Source organism: Rhipicephalus microplus, unplaced genomic scaffold, assembly GCF_043290135.1.
Source record: "Rhipicephalus microplus isolate Deutch F79 unplaced genomic scaffold, USDA_Rmic scaffold_19, whole genome shotgun sequence".
In the NCBI taxonomy this organism is placed as follows: domain Eukaryota; kingdom Metazoa; phylum Arthropoda; class Arachnida; order Ixodida; family Ixodidae; genus Rhipicephalus; species Rhipicephalus microplus.
In genome coordinates, this window is record NW_027464592.1 from 3204277 (window position 1) to 3227288 (window position 23012).

At 48.4% G+C, this 23012-nt stretch overlaps 1 protein-coding gene across 2 annotated transcripts in view; it reads right to left on the reverse strand.

Annotated features, from left to right (window-relative positions):
* Positions 1–23012, reverse strand: part of LOC142785234 (uncharacterized) — an 80214-nt gene that overhangs the window by 42699 nt on the left and 14503 nt on the right. The window contains exons 1-2 of one of the 2 annotated variants that reach the window (XR_012888882.1): positions 13274–13890; positions 2557–2713 (exon numbers count right to left, since the gene is read on the reverse strand). The gene's annotated coding sequence lies outside the window, so the exon portion shown is untranslated. Of the gene's footprint in view, positions 1–2556; positions 2714–13273; positions 13891–23012 lie in introns of those variants that run through there. The other variant, XR_012888881.1, reaches the window with a different exon arrangement.

Genomic DNA, 23012 nt, shown 5'->3' on the forward strand with positions numbered 1-23012 from the left:
TAGCCTCATGCCGTGTGAGAGGCGTTAAAGTCTCCCATTATTATGATCTGGTGGCCATTTGTGCGCTTCCTGATTTCTCGTATGAAGTGATCGAAGTCTGGTAGTTGGTCTCGTGAGGGGCTGTATATATTGGTTATGAAAAGACTTTGCTGCGTCTTTCGTTCCGGCAGAATCTCTATCAGGGTATGCTCTATTTGAGTGTCCTCGATTTCGTGTTTTTGCGTTGAAAGTGCTTTCTTGACAAGTATGGCAGTTCGATGGGTTTGTGCGCAGGTCGTGTAGCCTTGCAGTCGTACGTTCTACGTGTTGGTTTCCTGAAGTGCAATGATGTCTGGTTGGTTAAGCTTGATAAATTCTTGTAGGCTTGCGTGTCGAGGGTGGTATGACCGACAGTTCCATTGCCATATGCGTAAAGTTGAATGTTGGTTCTTATACTTATGGTTAGGGACTGCCATCGTCAATCGATTCGATGTCACGCCTGCCATCGCGACTCGGCGAGACTGAGCGAGAGGCATTGTGATTGTTCGCTCGTGCCTCCTTCCGAGTCATTTGGCGTGGGTTGTTCAAGCTGTCGAACTGTGCCATGGTTACGTAAGTTTTCTTCACGTGCGCGATGAAATTGTTGACTTGCGCAGCAATCCCATCAATTTTGGCATTAAGCGCAGTGATCTTGTGTTCAAACATTGAGGCTGTTTTTTCTATTGCAGACTGGACAATTTTTCCATCGTGGCGTGCATGTTATTCATGAAAGATTCTTCGAATATCGTGCACCTTGCGTTCACTAGGACTTGGACGCCTACCTTGGTCAGCGTCGTTGCCGGCTCTGTGCTTGAGTTTGCTTGTGCTTGATATTGTTGTTCTGCATTGTTCGAATGTCCTTGCTGATGCGTGCACTTTTCAAGTAGTTTGTCAATGAGCTCTTGTTGTCGTTTTTGACTCTGAAGCAGTTTATTTATGAGACTTTGTTGGCTTTGCAGTTGGCTGTGCTGATTCTGAGCTTTTCTTGCTGGTTTTTCAGTCTATCTTCGAGACCCTGTATGGATGAGGTGTCGGACTTCGAGGAGGTTAAGCTGCTGCGGTCATTAGATCCACTTGCCATGGCAACGTAGCTCGCACGTTTAACGGAACGCGAGCGCGTGCGAGAGCGGGGGCGTGAACTGGAACGCAGTATTGATTTGGATCTACTGCGCGCAGAGACGGAACGCGTGCGAGAGTGGGAGCGCGAACTCGAACGCAATTTTAACTTGGAACTGCTGCGCGTGGAGACGCGGCCCTCATTGTTACTGTTAGAGGTAGCGGCCGATATGCTAACCTCAGGGATCTCTTCTCCGCTAGCGTTCCAGTTGTTGTCTATTTCTTGAAGCCTGTTGAGGCACTGTTGTCTTACGTTGAAGGGTGGTGGACTTTGCTTTAGTCTCCTTTTGCATTCTTTACTTGCTGTTTCGTGTCCTTTCCCGCAGATCTTGCAGATGGGTGCGCATTCGTGTCCCTGCGTTTGTCCGGCCTTGCCACATTTATAGCAGAAATCCGGGATAGGTTTCGGACAGGCGTCCTGGCGGTGACCCGTATTGCCACAAGCTCGGCAATACTGCACTGATTTACGATATGGTCTGCAGCGGAAATCTACGCTCTGGAAAATTATGTAGTAGGGAACGTGCGGTCCTTCAAAGAAGACGACTGCCGCGGTCGATTGACCTAGCATTCGGGCATGAAGAACTGTGTATCTTGCCGGTGCGCGAATTCCAGCCATGAGCTCTGTGGTGCTCATACCGGGTATCAAGCCACTGATGACGCCTCTGGAGACATCGTCCGGTGTTCTGATTTGCCGTTCACAGTGTAAAAATTTCCTCCAAGATGTAGTTTCTGGATGCTTACCAGCTTCTTGGCGTCTTCTTTGGCGGCGGTGCTTGCTATGATTAGGTTTTCTATTCTCTGGACTTGTACGCGTACCTTGTGGTTAAAGTCTTGCTGTGATAGTCCACTCATTCTGCCGATGGCATGCATGACAGCGACGGTGTTCCATTTAGCGAGGTCAAGACCTGCTTGCGGGCGGTAGACGATCTTGAAGTCATCGAGCGGCAGAGATTGCATCTTGGGCCGGCGTTGTTGCTGCGTTGGTGATGACTTTAGCGTCTGCTCATTGATAGGTGGCTGCTCTGTGGGTTGGTTGGCCGGTGACCTTGGATTGGCGACAGCCTTGTCTTTCTTATTTCTCGTGATTCAAGCGCTTTCCGTTGCAATTGTTCTGCCACTGCCAGCGTCATAGGTCCACAAATTTTCTGTTGTTTTGTTTGCCTCCACTGGGTCAGTTTGCATTGTATTTCCTTCGTCTTGCTGATTTCTTTGCATTTCGCTTGCTGCGGCTTCGTCTCTGCTCATTCTAAGCTTTTCGCCACGGTGAGCGCGAGCGCTCGCGCCGTGCCGTCAAGAACGCCTGAGCGCGTTGTGCACGCGCCGCGCTGCTTTGCTCAGGAACGAACTTGGCGTTAGGCTTAATAAACTGGACGCGCGCTTGTCGGGAATTAAGTCTTATATCTTGAGACAGGATGCACTCACCCAAAAGAAGCTGGTGTCCGCCGATTCCTCGTGTCTTGGCGGCTGAGGCTGTAAAACTCTTAGGTTCTTCACTGGCCTTGTTTCGGGTTAAAAAGCACGAAAAGCAGGAGCCCATGCGAGACGCGTCTGGTCTATACGTCCTCCTAGCGGTCAGCAACTATAAGAAAAAACAAAAAAAAATGAATCGAGGAAAGAAACAGACTGTCTCTTCTTATATTGCTATGTACTAACTAAACGCAACACAAGTTTTGCTGACGCTTAGACCATATAGTGACACTTGAGAAGTGAAGCGAAAACGAAAACATCCGACTCCGGGCCGGAAAACCACATCCGCGCTCGTTGAAAGTGTTCACATTCATTTTGCCCCTGGTGAAATGCACAGCCACTACCGCCGCCTTCGCTACTTTGAGAATCCACTCAATTTTGTCTGTTTTCTTGATACTAAATTTCATACTGAATTCTACTTGTTCTTGCAAAATACTGAAAAGAAACAGCTCAAATCATTTCAAACGTTGTTTCGGGAGATACGCCAGCAAAAACGACCTGAGTGAATGAACCGGCGGCGGCGGCGGCTGATTCAGCCGGCTGTGCAAACGCGAGACACTCTACTCTGTATAGGCATGCCGACTTGTGGCTCACCGTTTACATCCAGTGTTCTCGGTGACCGTAATTCAAATAAGGCTCTAGATAAACGCGTCCTCGTTGAGGCCGTGAAACTTCGTCGTGCTGCACGAGTGGTTAAGAATTTGAGCCGATGCGATCCACCAAGGACGGCTTTGCCGTCATGTTGAATCTGCGAACGGCTGTTCAGATCAGGTGGTTTTAGATTGTGCAGCCAAAGCCGTGAAGCGTAAACGCGATCTGCTTTTGCGTGGCGAACAGTGTGCTCGCACTAATGGACCATTCCAAAAATGGCAGCGCCGCGCCTTCCCCTGGTGAATCGGCGCTGGGGCATTATAGGAGAGCGTAGCGCCGGCGGTCAGAGCAGACGACACTTTCCCGCTTTCACCTGCTTCCATCGTGCGCCGTGAGTGGTTTGGCTGGTGTAAGGAGCTACTATTGTGAAGAAACACTTCTTCTGATCACTCTGACTTTCATTCACGCATAATAGACGGTGTTGTTCCTGACAAATAACCATAATATTCACTGACCACGCCGAATAAGGAAAGCGGCGGACACGCTTGCTATGTTCGGGAATGTGATAACACGTGAAAGTCACTGGACTTTTCATTCATTGCTTACCCGGCCCGGTGGTCTAGTGACGGGTTGAATTCTAGTCGCGCCGGCCACATTTTCGATGGCGGCAAAACTGCTTTAGGTTCGTGTGCTTAAATTTCTGGAGCCCTTCACTACGGCGTCTCTCATAATCGCATCGTGATTTTGGGACCTGAAGTCCCAACACTCATGTTATCCGTTCATTGCTCGGTGCTACTTCATGGCTACGATGTTTCTGGTGCTGCAGCTAAGCTGAAGCTTTGTTAACTCTGTCCTCACTAGCTGTTTTACGGGGCTAGGAGTTTAAACTTGCAGCTTTACCTGTCAATAACTACGCTATTTTTTAAAGGTGAGAGGCTTACATACCTCTTTAAAAACTCACAGGTTTTCTTATCCATCCACCTAAGGCGATTCGATGGCGAAAGCCATATTTTTTTTCTTTTCGGTCGCTGTACTTATCCTACCCCGCTAGTCTACGACTGTCAGCATGATTTTTCCGTGGTTGCAAACCCAACTTGCATCGCGGCTGCGGGAGAGCACTAGGGTAGCTTGGGCGTGGGCAGGTGTCGGTGTGGTTTGAAGGGGGCCAGTGCCCTTTTTGCACGTCCCCGGCCGACGCCCCAGCCCGCTACCATTCACACTATCCTTTGAAAACTTGCTGTACTTAGCATGCTTTCCACTGCCTCCTAAATCGGAGGCACTGCAAAACTTAGTTTGCATTGCCTCTAAATCAGATTACATTGAACCAAGGTCGGGTGTCATGCGATGACGTGATCACATGAGTCACGTGATATTTTGATGATGTCACAATTATTGGCGATGCCTGGCGTCATATATGCTCTCATCACGTGATGTTTCTTTGTTTTCGGACACTCGACGTCGTCGACACGGGACGCAAACGATCGAGTTTCAAGTTTGTTTTTAGGCGAAAACCTTATAGATGACTCTTCAAAAATTCACCGTTGGTGGCTTTGGCGCCCCGCGGCGTCGGCGTCAAGATGAGTGATGTTGAAATCATCGCTTGATGGCGTCCCCGCACGATTTCATCGGGACATCAAGGATCACCGGAATGTGTAAGGTCATCATGACGGTACCATGATCACGCCAAGAGACGACATCGTCGCTTTGTACTGCTTTGCCCCGCCGTGGTGGTCTAGTGGCTAAGGTACTCGGCTGCTGACCCGCAGGTCGCGGGTTCAAATCCCGGCTGCGGCGGCTGCATTACCGATGGAGGCGGATATGTTGTAGGCCCGTGTACTCAGATTTGGGTGCACGTTAAAGAACCCCAGGTGGTCGAAATTTCCGGAGCCCTCCACTACGGCGTCTCTCATAATCATGTGAATGCGTGAGAAATCCAGCGAGTTTTTTTGTTGTTTTTTTTGCGCCGTTACGTAGTGTTAATTCTGCTGTTTACTGCATGGTTATGTTTCATCGCATCGGCTTTTTATTGACCATAAACTTAGAGACCTCACCTATTTTTGCTACGAGCATATTTCTTTTTTTTTGTTCATGGTAAGGCAAAGAGCGCTAGATGTAGTTTTATGATTATCGATACAAAACCTACACTCGCCGTCAGTTTCTTGCCCATTGTCAGCTTATGTAGGCGACTGCTGTGCCCGTTTATACCTTTCGTACACTGAATGAGGCTTTCACCATTGCTTTTGAACTCATTCTCACCATTAACAGCCTTCCACAGCAACGTTTTCTGCCTCAAATCATCCGTGCCCAGGTAGTGAGTGCTTATTAGCACCGTAAGAATGTTCATACTGCACAATTTGTTTTTTCTTAATACGCCTGGGGTGAACTCTTCAGATGTTTTGTCCTTGGCCCTTTTGAAAAAGGTGACGGGAATAGTTGTATGTTCTGGGCAGCTTAGAGAGACAAATCTACACAAACGACAAATCATTAAATTAGCATACCCATAAACTGTAAAGAAACAAGAGATCACGGGAGCTGAAATAGCAGACAAGAATAATGTGTAAATTATGCACACTGACACCCATTCGGTTGTACATTTCCTCCACTTGTTAACTGGTCATTACTGTTTGCGCAGTCAGGTCCAAAATTCTCAAGTCAATTTCCAGCTCGCAGTCGTGGTAGCAGGAACTACGCAGAGACTGCAGGTCTTACGCTGTTTGAAAGCAATTACTGCATGCTAAGTATCCGCTCTACGGACGTGCTGGTAGCTGGGTTTTACTACTTTCAGCGTCCCAAGTGCAACATTTCGCATACGCACCATTCGAAACAGGCAATTAGTATTAAAACAGTGGGATTTGAATTCATTTATAAGGGTGTAATTTTGATATCATTCGCGAAGTGCATGGTCTTGCACTGCGTATCGTGCAGAAGCATATCGCGATATACAGTCCCCGGCATAAAGTACTGATAATGAGCTGTACGGTCATACTGACAATAAAACAAAAGAGAAAACCTTTCGCTACGCTGAAGTACGATCAACGAAGCACACGGGACTCGCCACAAAAGCCGGTAAAAATTTTCAATTCAATGGGCCTTTTCGTGGGTACGTGAATAATTTGCCAAATCAATAATAGGTTAATCATTAATTAATGTTGCTCTGGGTGGTGCCTCTTCCATGAGTGCAGAATGATTGATAAGCGGGGTTTAACGTCCAAAAACCACCATATGATTGTGAGAGAGGCCGTAGTGGAGGGTTCCAAAAATTTCGACTACCTGGGGTTCTTTAACGTGCACCCGAATCTGAGCACACAGGCCTACAGCATTTCTACCTCCATCGGAAATGCCACCGCCACGGCCGGGATTCGTTCCCGTGACCAGCGCGTCAGCAGCCGAGTACCTTAGCCACTAGACCACCACGGTGGCGGGGCTGTGCCGATGAAAGCAGGGTTATGACGCACGACATTCCCGCAACGATGCGTTCGTACGCCCGCGCGCTGTGGGAAACGGGGTGAGCCAACGCTTCCGCGAGCAGATGACACTCCGCCGGTGCTCCAATTTCCCATAACTCTTTGCAGCTACCGTAGGAGGGTGCGCGTCAGTTTCTGGAAAAGGCCATTGTTCGCGCCTGCCTCACGGCGCGGTTTTTCAGCCTCTTAATGTTTCACAAGCCGCGATCGCAGCGAAAAAAGATCGTTCCGTTCACTCCAATCATTCTGTTCGCAACCGTCGCTAATGGCGGTCTTGTTTCACATGGACCACGAACGGTCCGCGATTTTCGCTTTGCGACTGGAGCGGCCACTTCTTGCCACCACTCTTTGTGACAGACACGAATGTATTGTAATGTGCATTATGATATCATGAACTTTCCGTGAATGGTAACGAAGGCCCACTTGCTTTGTCATTTCAGAACACTTTCCCGTCTAAATTCAATTTAAATTGCACAGCATCGGCCATTTCCAAAACAAGCACGTCGACTCTATTTCAACGGCTTGGCCGGACCAGCCCTATTTCGACGGTTCCCGATCGAAACTCGCTCCCGCTGCTGCGATCAGAGCGAAAATTAGATGCTTACCGCGCTTACCGCACGGTAAGCATCTAGTTAGATGCTTACCGTGCGTTGGATGCTTAGATGCTTAGAAGTTAGAAGTTAGATGCTTACCGCGGACCACTGCTGTGGGAGCGAACTGCCCTTTTTTTCGCTGCGAGTGAATTCACAACCTAAAAATCACTACATTTATGTCATGTGAAGCGGCCTTTAGGCGGTAAAGCAGGTAAATTGCCGGCGAGTTTTATCGCTTTCAATCCGCTCGATGCCAAGTGCGGACGCGCTTTTGGATTGGCGGTGGCATTGACGCTGGCGCTAATCAAAGCGTTGCGTAGGAGAGAAACCTGGGAGGCGCAAAGCAGAAAATGGTGGACCGGTTTTTCCTACTATAAGATGATAATCGCTGCTAATGGGCAATGAGAGACACAACACTTCGATTGGACACAGAGACCCTCAGCCTGCTTTTTGTTAATGCGCGCGCTAATAATTTTCAATTTGCAACACCGCCAAGGAGAAATCTCCTACCATCACCACTTTGGAGGTCAAGATCCACTGCCCATATGTACAAAGGGACCAGTGAATGGCTGTAGAGCGCGAGCAGTCGGTTTCTTCTACCAATGGCGTCATCTATTGGCAGATTCGGAGTGGTCGGTGAACTCTGCGCCGGAGCACTCCACTTTGGCGGCGGAAGGCACCAGGCGAGAATCTACCAATGGAACGCACGTGCTCGCTTTGCAAGTGGCGGGGTCACAGTGAAACGCGATGCGTGCGTCTCTCTTCGAGTGGGCATGCTGCACACAGCGACGCTACGCGAGCAAAACGCGAGCTCCTACGCGGGCCGCCACTGACGCGAGCAGCATCCAATGGCGCGCCCAAAGTTGGCACTGTTTCATGTCACGCGGAGCTTGTGACTTCCGGTCGAATTCGCCAATTTTTACGGAGCAGAAAAAGTTTCTCCGTCGATTAGATCTCGCGACAGAGCTGCTCCAGATCTGCCAATGGACCACATAGGGAGCACTCTCAATCTGCCAAGGGAATAGACTTGCTACGTATTGTTACGCACAAAGAGGACCAGGACGTATATGGCGGAAAAGGCCGCTTATTTTGGTCGCGAAGACAAGCGCCGGAGCAACCAACAGGTTGATCATCGCAGCATTGTCGTCTTCCTTCTTGCCCAGCTTGGGGCGTCGAGCACGTTTCCCCATCTTTGTTTTCTTTGCAGGCATGCGCAAAATTCCTCCCTTCGCAGACGAAGCCCGTTGGGCGGGGTAGTTGATTCACCTTGGTGTGCAAAACTTCAGTCAAGCGACATAAACTGCTTTCGTTTTAGCGGCTCTTCTACCAATTCTCGTGAGGTGAGCTATTGTGTACACGACTTCCGTGATTTTGTTGAGAACAACAAACGGTCCGTCGTATGTGGCCAAGAACACTTGGCATAACCTGGGTCTTCGTACCGGAGTCCAGAGCCACACTAAGTCGCCTGGATGGTAAGTTACAGGCTGGTGGCGGACGTCGTTGAGTGCCTTCGATTTTTTCTGTCATGCCAAAGTGCGTAGACGAGCAATACGACGCGCCTCTTATGCGAGGCAGAAGATTTCAGCGACAGAGGGATTGTCGTGCGTCAAGAATGACAAAACTATGTCGAGTGTGTGCCGCGGTGGTCGTGCGTACATCAAGAAAAAGGGGCTATTACCTGTTGTCTCGTGCTTCGCCGTGTTGAACGAGTACGTTATAAATGGTAGCACGTCATCCCCGTTCTTGAGGTTGGATGCCACGTACATAGAGAGCATGGTTACAATTATTTGGTTGCTGCGCTCTGTGAGCCCATTTGTTTGCGGGTGGTATGGCGACGAGTGACGAAGGTGGGACTCACTCAGTCGAAGCAGCTCTTCTACTATATCTACCGTGAATTATCGTCCGAGATCACTGATGATCACGGGAGGTGGGCCATGTCGGAGAATAACGTGCTTCGGTAAGAACACGGAGACGTCGCTGGCAGTTGCGGTTGGTATGGCCGCCGTCTCGCAGTAACGCGTGAGGTAATTGACGCATACAATTATTCAGCGATTCCCCTTAGCCGACATTGAAAAAGGGCCCACGAGGTTAATGCCCACTTGTCGGAAAGGTGTGCTTGGAGGTGGCAATGGCTGTAAAAGACCAGCCGAAACAGTAGATGGGTGTTTGTGTCATTGACACTACGTGCAGCTGGCCACATACGCCTCGACGGACTGTCGCATTCCCGGCCAATGAAAGCATTCCTTAGCACGGTAGAGCGCCGCGCAGAACCTAAATGTCCGGACGTAGGATCATCGTGCATAGTACTTAAAATCGCTTTCCGAAGGCTTTTTGGCAGCACCAGGAGGAAACGTGCGCCAGTGCTGGAAAAGTTCTTCTTGTGCAGGAGTCCGTTGCGTACACGGAAATGCCATGCTGTAAGAACTGTACAGACCCATGATAGTCTGGTGTCCTTTCGCTGTTCGTCTTTGAAAGTACTGAGGTCGGGAAACTTTGGTGACACAGAAACTGCGAGGCGGTCGAGGTCATTGCCGTCACACTCTGAAGTGCTCAGTAGCATGCGCGAAAGGCAATCTGCGTCGGCGTGTCGTCGACCGCTTTTGTACGAGACTATGAAGTTATACTCTTGGTGCCGAAGTTTCCAGCGTGCTAGATGGCCGCAAAGGTCCCGAAGGTTGATGAGCCAACACAATGAGAGGTGGTCAGTGACGACTGTAAAAGGGCGTCCATATAGGTAAGATCAAAACCACTGAATCCAAAATACTACCGCGAGGCATTCTTGTTCTGTGACAGTATAATTCTGTTCCGGCTTACTCAAGGAGCAACTTGCGTAGGCGATTACGTGCTCGCGGTTACCATAGCGTTGAACTAGGTCGGCACCAATTCCAAAGCCACTGGCATCTGTGTACAGTTCTGCTGGAGCTGATGGGTAGAAGTGTTGAAGAACAGGCCGCGACGTAAGGGGAAACTTCAGTTGACGAAAAGAAGAGTCGCACTCCGGAGTCCACTCTAAGGAAATAATCTTCCGTAGAAAACATGTCAGCGGATACGCGACATCAGGCTTTGTCTGCGAAGGAAGGAATGTTGCGCATGCCTGGAAAGAAAACGAAGAAGGGTGAACGTGCTGGCAGCCCCAAGCTGGGCGAGAAGGAAGACGGCGGTGCTGCGGTGAAAGAGAACGGGAAACCCAAATTGGTGGAGGCGTCAAGCTCCTGTCAGATGTAGGGGAGTGATTCCGGAAGCTGTGTGTCCAGTAGTCGTCGCGAGGCAGCAGGTGTGTTGCCCTCGGGTCGTCGTGCGGTCGATCAGACGATCGTGAAGAGTGTTGTGGTGGGCAATAGTACGTTGCTCGCGGGTCGTCGCGAAGTCGTTCGGAAGGCCGTTCGAAGTGTGGTGGGTGGCCATACTGCGGTATGGTTGCAACGTCGACAGTTGCAAAATCGCGAAATATGTCCTGGGACACCACAGGAGTAGCAATCTGTGAGAGCTCGAAACACTGTTTCTTCGTCGATGAATCGAACATTATCTTCCCTGGCGCAGTGGGTTGGTTTGTCCCGTATATCATAGGGATAGACCGAGGAACGTGAAGCAGGCGGACGCTTAGGGGGCTGGTCATGGCGAGGAGCTGGCAAGCGTTTTGTTCTCTTTTGCTGTGGGGGTGCGCTGTACTCGACAGCTGCTGTAATAACAATCGATTGTCAAGGGGTCGTAGAAGGCGGCGGCACAGTCACAGCCTCACGTGGTACATATACCAAATATTGGTCGCATACAAAATGGAGATCGACTGCTGATTGTGTCTGTTCTCCATAGCAAAAAAGTTCTTCGCGAAAATTTGTCGAATTGTCGAGAACAGGTCTGGGCAGGAGCTCATGTCGGTGCTGGCAACTGTTGTAACATTTGTGAGCCGGCGGAACTTTGTAGCAATCCTGCGCATTTTGAGCTGTTCGAAAGCTCGGCAACGCCGAATGACGTTGAACACCGAGCTCAGGCACTCTTTTTCGATGAGAAAATTATAGACATCCTTGGCTATGCCTTTCATCAAATGTGCTACTTTGTCTTTTTCTGACATCTGAGCATTGACCACCTTGGAGAGCGTCAGCACAACCTCTATATATATGGTACATGTCTCACCTGGAAGCTGCGCGTGTTGAGACAATGTCTGCTCAGCCCGCTTCCTTTTGACGCTCGAGTAGTCGAAACACGCTTTCAGCTCCGCAATAAAAACGTCCCACATCTTCAATGTGTCCTCATGGTTTTTGTACCACATAAGCGCAGTAACCGTAAGGCAAAAGACCACATTGACGAGCTGCGCGGCGGCATCCCAGCCATTGGACTTGCTGACTCGCTTGTACTGGACGAGCCACGCGTCGACATCTTCTCCCGATTTGCCTCCGAAGGTTGGTGGGACTTGGTAGTATGGCACGAAACCCAATGGAGTTGGCCTTGAAGCGTTAGATGGCTAATCTTGCACCATTATGATCGGCTCAAGTGCAAGTCCGGCAAGGTGGCAGCTGCGGCGAAGTCCTGGTGGTGAAGCTCTCGTCGTTCACTGTTTTACACCGCACCTCCACCAATCTGTTACGCACAAAGAGGACCAGGACGTATACGGCTGAAGGGGCCGTTTATTTTGGTCGCGAAGAGAAGTGCCGGAGTGGCCAACAGGTTGATGATCGCAGCGTCCTCGTCTTCCTTCTTGCCCACCTTGGGGCAGTCAGCACGCTCAGCCATCTTCGTTTTTTTTTCAGGCATGCGCAACGGTATGGAGCAGAAAAATCATTACCAGAAGTGCTCCGAATCCTCCAAGGCAATACACCACAAAAACTCGCTAGCTGACGCTGCCTGTATCGGCATTGCAAGGCGAGAGGAGTACAAAATAAGAGTGACACGAGTGGGGAGGACACGTGCATATGTGCAATGGGGCTGCAAACGGCGTGGGAATAGTTGCCTAGAGCAGAAAGACTGAGAAGCGAGAGCAGGCTAGCAGGTGCTGGTATCACCGGTGTTCTGAACTGAGAGAGAGAGCGTGTAGTAGAGTACTAGAGAATGCTACATTTAAATATATAATGGTGCGGACGCATTGTCGAAACAGGGGGGCAAAATGAGGTACGTACAAACACAATCGCAAAAAATAGAACGAAACAATAAGACAAATGATATTACAGAAATAGGTATATTGTGTTCGGCAAAGGCTACAAATCAACAATAATGAAGTACATGATGTCGATTTCATAGTCCTAAGGAGAAAAACGAATCAATAAATTGTTCTTTCTCGCGACGTAAGGTCGTGATGCATCGTGCACATGGTGACGTAAGGTTCGTTTTAATAGAAGTGAATAATATAACGATAAGTCAGAGATTCAATTGTTCGTGTAAAGCAGTTTCCGAAATTCAGGTATTTATTTCTGTCCAATCTCGAGCTCTTCCATGCGGTTAGCTTTCACATGTTTTGTGAGACAGTGCACTTTTGAGAAATTGTTAAATATAAATATTACTACTCTTCACTGCACTCTCTTGAAGTCCGTGATAATAGTTTCAGTATACGAGTTTCACACAATACGTGCATATTGCAGTCCAGGTCATTAATGAATATATTTTACACTGATAGTGTAAAGGGGGGAAGAAGAAGAAGCTGAAGTAGGAAGGTTGTGAAAACTGCGGCTCTCAATTTTCGGAATGATTTCTTCGAGTTTTCTTAATTGTTTTGAGTGTGGATTGTTACCAACGAGCACATAAGACGAGTACTATGCCGGCACTAGCTTTTGTAGCCGGTGGGTGGACTTTTTTACCTTCGATCACGTTCGGCCGACCCATCTGACAGGAATCTATGCCTAACCAAGCCGGAGAAAACCCCGGCGTGATGCCATTTTTTGCAGCAATTTATAGCTACAGGAAGAAATTTCAGAATTATCTACTCATCATTGAAGTGACCGTGAAAGGGAACGATTTATTCCCCGGGTTGTTTTTGGAAGATTTTGGCTGGCAGGCTGCCGAGGAGAGACGCTCGTCTAATAAGGCTACACTCACCAGGAGTCGCGAAACCAAGACAGTAGGACCTACGCCCAATGCCGGAGCGTCTGCCGGAGAGCAGCACCCTGGAAAAAGATTTAAGAGAAACATGACCAAGGCAGCACAGATGCCCTCTCTCACTAAGGAAGACGCAAAGATCACACTTCGACCGAATGGTGGGCTTGACGTTTCCAAGGTTGGAGGAACTACCGCAGGTAGAGTGACAATGAAAGTGTCGGGGATTGACGAAGCCAAGGCTAGCAGTGACGTCCTCTGCCAGAGCTTGCAGCGGAATATTGTGGTGGTCAAGACACCAGACAGGGAGAACGCGTTAAGGTATACCAAGATTAAGACGATTGAGGTGCGAGCAAAATCCATGAAGTCAACGCTTATGAGGCTGCCCCGCATTCGACGTGCAAAGAGTCATTTCGCTGAGCGACACCCCCACGGACATAGAAAGAAAGATCGTGACTTCAAGGAACGCCTTGGTGTTAGGGGCGAAGAGAATCAAGAATACTAGCACCATTATTGTTGTTTTAATGGCGCCGTACATTGTGCGTTATGGCCCAGTGTTTGCGTGGTGCTTTCTGTATCGCAAAAATCTAGACAACTGCTACACGTGTGGAAGGCTGGGCCATCAAGCCGACGTTCTACCAAGTCTTAACGAAATGGTGTGCAGAGGTTATCGGGCGTCAAACTCAGGCGATCGCTGTCAATGCACCCCAAAATGCAAGTCGTGTGGAGGTTTGCACATAATAGCAGACAAGATCAGCAGTAAACGGTACCAGACTCATTACGTCGTGAGGAGACAAAGATGAGAAAAGGCGGCAGAAGCCCTTGGAAGCAATAACGGTGGCGACATGACCTGGCACCCATCTTGACAAGAATGCAGAGGGCGCTGCCTATGCAGGCGCTCCTGTTCCAAGGGACGCCCCCACTTCAGGGGATGCTCCCGCACCAGACGCGGATCCAAATCCTCGTCCACTGGGCAATCCCGTTCCAGAGGAAGCTCCCGCAACACAACCGCTTCCAGGTTCCGATCTAAAGAACGCTTCAGCTCTCATTATCCAAGAGGACAGGTGTTGTTCCAGAGGAGGAGGTTTCGGTCCCGGTATGAGCAACACTGGGCCAGCTATCATGAGCCCACCACCGTGTTCGTCACGGTGCTTCGGAAAGGGTAACGCAGGGTGCGCCACCAGAGTATCAAAAAGGGTAACGAGAGGCTAGCATAGCATAACTCGAACGCTAAGATAAGGGAACGAGGGACACGATAACTAGGTTTATGGCCGAGATATCTAAGATTAGAAGTGGTGGAGACCAACAGCCCATGGAAGCCATCACGCTGCCCACTCACTCAACAGAAATCACCCTAGTTGAATCATGCGAGACGGAGAGGAATGTCAAAAAGAAGGCCGAGGTAAACCGGACAAGGCCTCGGGTAGATCTAGATCGTAGATCCACGAAATGCTGTATTCACTCAGCGAGATCATAAAATAGCTACATGAGATGGCCTCGCAAATGCAGGGCAACATGCTAGCCACGGAGGAGAGGCACAATCAGTGGTTTTGAAAATAGAGTAGTTTCTGAAAACCACCGTTGCACCTGTCGCAGATTCCAAAGATATTCCATTTGCTGCAATGACTAGTCAAATGGCCCAGTCATCATAGCAACAAGACGGATGCACAAACTAGTGTATTCATTATTGGCAGTGAAACTGCAGGGTGTTTCTTCAAAAGACTCCTTGCAGAAATTTATTCGCTCATATTCGCAGAAACCACAAGTTATAATATTACAAAAAACACAAACCACTAACGTCATGCTACCCTGTTACCGATCCGTCACAAAGAAAGCAGGAACAGGCGTTGGCGCTCCGATAAGCAATAAGCCCGTCACCAACACTCTTGAAATGTGTCCGTGCAACATTGAGCACATCATGATTGAAATCAATCCTGGATCTACTTATAAAAAGAGCATTTTCATTCGCAATGTATGCAGCAGCCCAAAATACTTAGGGCAGCGCTTCAAGATTTTTCTATCTAAGGCTGTACAGTTGTCCAGAGGGTCCCTCTTGACTATAGCACGGGACTTTAATGCACTCTATCATACTTAGTGCTATCCGTATGACACTCGTAAGGGGAAGGACCTGTGTAGGGAGCCGTTGTACCAGGACGTAGTACTAGTAACACACCGTGCCTTCTCTACCAGATGTGGTACATCGTCCACTAGCGACAAGACACCGGACTCATTTCTCCTCACCCCGCCTCCTTGCAGGAGGATCAGTGAGCCGAAATTCGCAGTGCACGAGTCAGCGACGCAAAGAAAGAGAACTGTATTTAATGCACGACTCAAAATAATCGCAAACAGCCTTCCGGAACGAGTCGACACGGCACTAATGCACACAGGTGGACCGAAAATCTGGAGCAAACAATTCCCGCAGACTGGCAGTCTCTGAAACATACGCAGCGAAACACACGCCAGGAAAGCCAATGTGAAACATAACAGCACGAAATCAAACTCACACGAACTCACCGTAAAATATAAGTCATCGACTCGCGTTAGCCGATTCCCCCAAAATGGCGTGGTCTTCCGTCTGTACCACGCATGGCGTAAAACCTCATCGTGCCTAGCGTGACTGATACCGCGTCTCGTTGCTGGCCTGCCACTACCTGTGGCTTTTTGGATGCTGACGCTCGTCTCACGCATGTGCAATGCGAATGTGCTTTCTTCGCCCTGTCCCACCGTGCGTGCGGAAGTTAAGGGCCCATCGGCCCGACAATCCGGAACGTGGTGGAGCTAAGTGGTCCAACCTTAACATGCATTTCGGCAGTGACCACTACCTCCTCAACACTGTCCGGCAAGTTGGACAGACAAGACCACGTAAGTTCAGAGTGACCGACTTGGACTTGCGCCGCAAACTAAGAGAGTAGAAGACCGAGGAAGTGGACAAGCTTGATCTGGTACAGTGGACGGCGAAGATATGAGAGGACATCCAGGCTACCACTAATCAAGTCACCCAGACTTGTCTAGAAAAAAATGAACAGCAGACTGGCTCATCTTGTCGAAGCCAAACAGTCCCTCCTGGCCAGGTAGGAAGGGCAGCGCCTCAATCGCAGGCTTCGCAAGAAGATTGCCGAGGTCAACAGAAGCACGGAGGAACAATGTAAGGTCCTCTCAAACAACAATGTGACAATATTTGCAATTACATAGACGGGAAGATACGTAGGGGAGGCCCTTGAAACCTTTTGAAGCACCGGTTGAATGACACAAACACCCAATCGAACTAGAGGTGCACGGTGACTCGCACACTTCATGCTGCTAGGCAAGAAACCTTGGACATTCAGGTACGGGCAGAACTAGTTGGAAAGTAGCTGCCCAATCGCTTCAGGGCCGCCACATCCGGCTTCCATCTACCGAGAGGGTGCTAGCCCAGAACTGAATGCGCAATTTGGAAGCGAGGAGATAAGGCGGGGATTGCATGACTTAAACGGCAGGTCAGCCCTGGGTCATCACCAACAATGCTTTGAGAGGCCTAGATGACAGACTGGTGGAGTATTTGACAGAAATTGTCAACCAGGTGAGGAAGAGTGGTAGTGTCTCGGGGATGTCGAAGACGGCCAACACCATCCTCATTTCGAAACCGGGCAAACATCCCAGCCTCGACAACCTCAGGCCCATCACCCTGACATCACGCGTAGGTAAATTGGCCGAACATGCTATTCTGAACAGGGTTACCCGATACTTTGAGGAACGAGACATTTATCCCCATAACAACATAGGATTCAGGGCGGGACTCTCGACGCAAGACGCCATGAAGCTAATCAAATATAGAGTTATTGATACGAACACAAGGGACATAATAGCCATATTGAGACAAGACTTGGAGAGGGCATTTGACAATGTTCTCCACCGCTTCGTGCCAAATCAGATCTCGGGCTTTGGGCTTGGAAAGGGCTTCCACGACTACACAAACTCATTCCTGGTATGATTCATATGTGGGGTTTAACGTCCCAAAACCTCCGTATGATTATGAGAGACAGCATAGTGGAGGACTCCGGAAATTTCGACCACCTGCGGTTTCTTAATGTGTACCCAAACCTGAGCGCAAGGACCTACAAAATTTTCGCCTCTATCGGAAATGCAGCCGCCCAAGCCGGGGGGATTCGATTCCGCAACCTGCTGGTCAGCAGCCGAATACCTTAGCCACTAGACCACCGTGGCGGGGCACAAAATCATTCCTGACTGAGAAAGAGGCTGTACTCCCTATGGGCGATCTTGCTTCGGATCCGGTAATGTTTGGCTTCAAAGAGACGCCACAAGGCTCCGTACTATCAGCGACCATCTTTAACCTCGTCATGATCGGTCCGTCCCAAAGACTCTCTGAAGCGATGGCAATAATCATACCATCTATGCTGACGACATCACCATGTGGTGTATCCGTGGCAGCACCATGTGGTGTATACGTCCGTATAAGCTACGGGGGAAGTAACCCCTTTCGCCATACATGTCTTCTCACAGCAAACTGGTAAAGCGTGGAATTGTAAAAGCATGAGCACATAACACTTTAATGAAATTTTGCTTCCACTCTGTGCAACGAAGCTTCGACAGGCCGATTCTCCATCTAGAGGCAGTGGGCTATCGCGTTTCGTTGCTAGTTTTTGTTTGTGTGAATCTGCGCAGACAGTTAAGAGTATGTGACGATGGGGACACTTTACAAGAAGCAACTTCCAAGAGGGTGGTGGTGATACCATATCTGCATGGTATCTCGCATGAACTCATAAGAATAGGCCAAAGAGCGGGTGTGGCAGTGGTTTTTTCCACACCAAATAAATTGTCTCAGTTATCTGTCCGAACTAGTCCCGTAGGAAGCACTGTGAGCAGCTGCAAGATTAAGCACCGAAAAAAGTTTGTTGAGTGTGCACGTGATTGTTCATGGTGTACCCCTGTCTTGTGGACTTGAGTACGTAGGTCAGTCAGGCAGGTGCCTTATTGAAAGGCTTCAGGAACATTTCCAGAAAGTAATAAGTGCAGGACGAGACGGTTTATCGGCCGCTCATTGTTGCGAATGTGGGTGCCAGCCATTGTTCGAAATGACAAGGGTTCTTGCGTCCCACCCTAACGAAGGCACAAGCCTTCAATTCGAAGCTGCAGCAGTTGCTCGAAGCAGCTGCATCAGCAAAACATCAATAGCGTTATCTGAAGTAGAATTGGCTTTTTGAAGTCGACAGGAGATGGTCCGGAATGAGCACGTGGTTTCTTGCAGTCACTTTTGACTTTTGGTTTTGTGTTTTTGTTTTATTTTTGTGTTTTTTTTTCTTCTTAAGGAATTGTGTGTGCGTCGTAGTAGTAATAAATTTAGTTGAAAGTCTGCGCTCGTCTTCTTCTCTTGTGTTTGTTGTCGGAAGTTCTTTCGCTCAGAAGAGTAACAACGCATTACCAACTAGCCCGAACCCACACTTTGCTTCCGTGCTCGCCTCAGAAAACGCAACTGCTTCTGTACAGGCCCAAGTGCAGGGGCCCCAAACCGAGAGAGTGGAAGCCATTAGAGAATATCGATATTGAGAGGGGTGAAGGCCACTTGATCCACAGGATAGACTCCCTTCGGGTTCTAGGTATGACCATCCAGTCAAACGGCTCCAATAATCTGATGGTTACGAGCTGTGCCAGAAAAACTGATAATGCCATCAGACTAATAAGAATTATTGCCAACAGACAACATGGACTTGGAGAAGATAACCTCGTTAGCTTGGTGCACACCTTTGTGATGTGCCGTTTCAGCACGTTGCATCAATGCACAACTGGCAGAGGTTGAAGCGTCTTAAGGTTAAAACGTTAATCAGAAATGCCATCAAGAGAGCTTTTAGGCTTCCCGTGTACACATGCTCGGACAGACTGCTCCATCTCGGCATGCACCACACGATGGAAACAATGGCAGAGGCACCGGAGAGGGCGCAATTTGCCAGGCTGTCCTCCACGCGTTCCGGTAGAAACATCTTGAGGGAGCTGCAGCGTTCACCAACGGAAATGAAGTCTCGCTTCTGCAGTATTACTCCTCAACAGCAAGAACAAATCACCGTTGGCCTCATCTCGCGAAACGTCCTCCCCGAGAACAACGAGGGTAGAAGACGGGCCGGGGCAAAGGTTATAATACAAAGGGCCCAGGAACATGCCGGGGACCACTCCTTTGCCGATGCAGCCCAATATCCCAAAAGGAAGGCGTACGTGGCAGTGAGCATCAACCACGAGGGCAGTATCACCAACTTTACAACAGTCCGGACGATCGTAGCTGAAATTGCAGATTAAGTGGCGATGCTTGGCCTTGCTGGATAACAGGAGGTCCACAATTTACAGTGCCTCGAATTTGGTGGTCCGAGCATTTTCCAAGGTAACAAAACCGCACCCAGCTTGGCGAATTGTTCGGGGCAAAGACATCGAGTCACACACTCATTTGGTCCCCAACTCATATGGGACGAAATAAGGGAGCTTCGCTCAATCTCAACGAGTCAACCCACGTAGCTACGCGAGGACTAGTAAACCGCGTAGCTATCTGGGGGTGCGGCGCTGGCGTTTTGGAGAACCGTGACCCTCTCATCTCGTATAACGAACTGACAAAATATTTTACCTGGTGCGGAGACCATAACCTCCACCACACAGAAAACTAAGCAGACCTGAGGTTTTGACACTCAGGCATCTTAAAGTCGGGGTGCGCACAAATCCCGCGCTATTGAACAAAATTTATGCCGAAATACTGCCAACTGATACATGGTTCTTATGCAACGATATAGCTAACTCCAAACATATGCTCTGGCGGTGCCCCACGTTATTCTGTGGGGAAGTCATCACGCCGCCCAAATGGTAGGGTGCTATTACAAGCTCCGGATTCGAGCAACAGCTCTAGGCACTCCAACGGCTCCCTGTGGCAGCGGAGATACTTGGTCTTTCTGTTCTGACGGGTGAGCGGCCCGCAACGTGCTGAAGAACGTTCCGAAGAACCGAATAATGTTCATACATCCATTTATATCAAAGGATCTTTACCTTGAAAGAGCTATCCTCAGTTTGAGCCCCAAGAGGTATTTTCTGAAAGCTAAGATGCAGGTGTTAGTTATGAGAATATTGTAAGATAATGTTTTGTTACAAACAACGCCCTGATAGTTATATTTTGTTACGTCATGTAGAGTGGTGGAAATTATTATAATGCATGAATGAACGGTGTTTTTGTGTTATTCGCATTAGTACGCTTTTGTCTCAGTTTACGAGCATTCTCCAACACCTGCAATATTGAAAAATAGTTTTTCATCTACTGTGCAAACTGGTCTCATCTTCGCCGAAATTTTATTTTACAAAAGCAGGTAAATATTGACAAATTATTGTAACTGCATACCACCTTTGACCATGTTTGACAGCATGGTTAATGTAAAAATTTAGAAAAGAATATCATCACAAATGGTGCCCATAGCAACCATATTTTCTAGACATGGTGTTTCAAGTGATTTTCTGATGCAGTACCAACATGCACAGCCCACTGCATTCCAATATGTCTACCGTAAAATCCAAACATGCAGAGCTCAACCTATTTCTTGGGCCCTGAAAGATGTTCCAGAAGCCCTGGTTAGTAAAAATAACGCAATGCCGTCAAATTTACTGTGGTATTTTATGTACATATGAGTGCTTCCTTCTACACAGAGAAATTCGTGACTGTATTTTTATTAGACGTATTATATTGAAGAATATGAGTGCTATTCAGAAAGGCAGAGGGTATCACTCAGACTGCGACGAAGACGACGTTTGTTTGGCTCGGTGCACAGGCTGGTTCCGCCACTTCCACTTCACTTGTCGGGACTGCACTTATGTTATACAAATGAGTGTCGCTCCTGAACACCTCATTTTAGTATTAATATTTAGTCGATGTAGTAAGCATTAGGTACATTCTACCTTTACCTTCAAAAATACATAATTAAAGGAGCACTGACATCTATTTCCAAATCAAAATGTGGTCTACATTCGTCTCTCAGTGTATAGAGGTCCTCCTGGCTAAATTTGAATCACGTCAGTTGGGTAAAAGTTATTTTATTTCGACGGCAAACAGCGCACGAGAGCTAAATAGAAATTGGATTGCTGCTGCAACATTGACATGTGCTAAGTGTAGGGTAAGGCACATTCCACACATGCCATCCTGAGTTATGATGTGCTGGTAGCGATGACGTGTACAATCCGAGTGTTCTTATCGTTTCGCCGACTGGCACCGAAGCATGGAAACGTATACTCACTTGTCGTGTCTGATGTCCGTTGCACCACTTCATATGATTTTGCGAAACCACCAAGATGGAAATCATTTATAACAGATCGGTGAAAGATAAAAGCATGGTTCAACATGTGCTCGTTAGTAAGCATGTTGGTGAGCCGTTGTGAGTTGCAGTCACATGATTAGAAGAGCGGAACAAGCGCGATGAGGGCGCAATGCGTGCAAAGTTTATGAAGTGGGAACTACCATCAGTTGGTGCCCCAAATCAATCAAATGGGTCATCGCACCACTAACCAAGGCTATCATTTAGTCTTTGAATGACTACTTGGTGACTGTGAGATCAGTGGTAACCACCTCGCCGACAACGCTGCCCGATGTGCCCCCGACGGAGCGCCCACACTGCTGATATCCCTGACAAGGATTGACGCTGCAATATAACTTCGCCACGTCGCATATAATGCCACACTTACGCACTGCAATTTTCTATTGAACTCCACTTGATGCCTGCGTAGCCTGAGATCACTACTCCATCTAAAACTGCCATCAAAGACTTCGAGACGGGACGCTACAATGCTGTGTTGGTTGTGGGTTGGCGTAGCCATTACCAAGTCATTCAGTTATCGCATCGGTATGGCTCACTCTCCCAACTGTGATAACTGCAATTGCGTACAAACTCTGGACCATGCCCCGTGCACTGTTCTAATATTAAACAGGATCACCGGACTCTCCAGTGTGTCTTGAGGTGACTTGATGTTTGTCCCTTTGCTCAGGAGGAGATCTTGTGTGCGTGGTCTTGAACTGAATCAGCCCTGAAAGACGCACAAGTCCTTCTACAGTTCATGAGGGCAACATCTCTCAATGACTACCTGCGAAACCTTTCAAAGCATGTGCGGTGTGTACAATGTTCCTCTCTTCCTCTCTCGCTTCCTCTCTCTTTTTCCTTTTACTTCCTTATTTCCATCTCCCCCCGGGTAAGGTAGCAAACTGCACTTAATCTGGTTACCCTCTCTACCTTTGTTATACTGTTTCTCTCTCTTGTTTCATGGGTCAACGATCCAAGGGGGACAGTAGTGAGAAATGATTTCAAGGGATAGTGGGACAGGGAGAATTCAACTGTCTTTTATCTATCTTATTTGTTAGGTTCTACTTGTGTGTATAGACACCCACATGTAGACTTCGAAAATTTCAGGCGCAGAGTATGTTTGAATAGTACCCAGTCACCATTCCTTGCCTCGCCAATGGAGATACGTTTGACATGAACGGAACTTTCTCATTGTGAAAACAAATTTATTAAATGACTCTTTAGTTTACTTCGCGGGTAGTTTTGTTTTCAAAGTGTCACTGAATAACAACGAGGAGCTGGCAATACATCAAAAGAATATCTGCGTGGAAGTGCAAGCATTTGGCATCATTTTACCGTGTACTCCTGAAAATACATTTCTGTCGTAATGCTACTTTGTAGTTATGTCACTACACGTTCAAGTCACCTTAATATGACGTGTCATGACAAGACATACT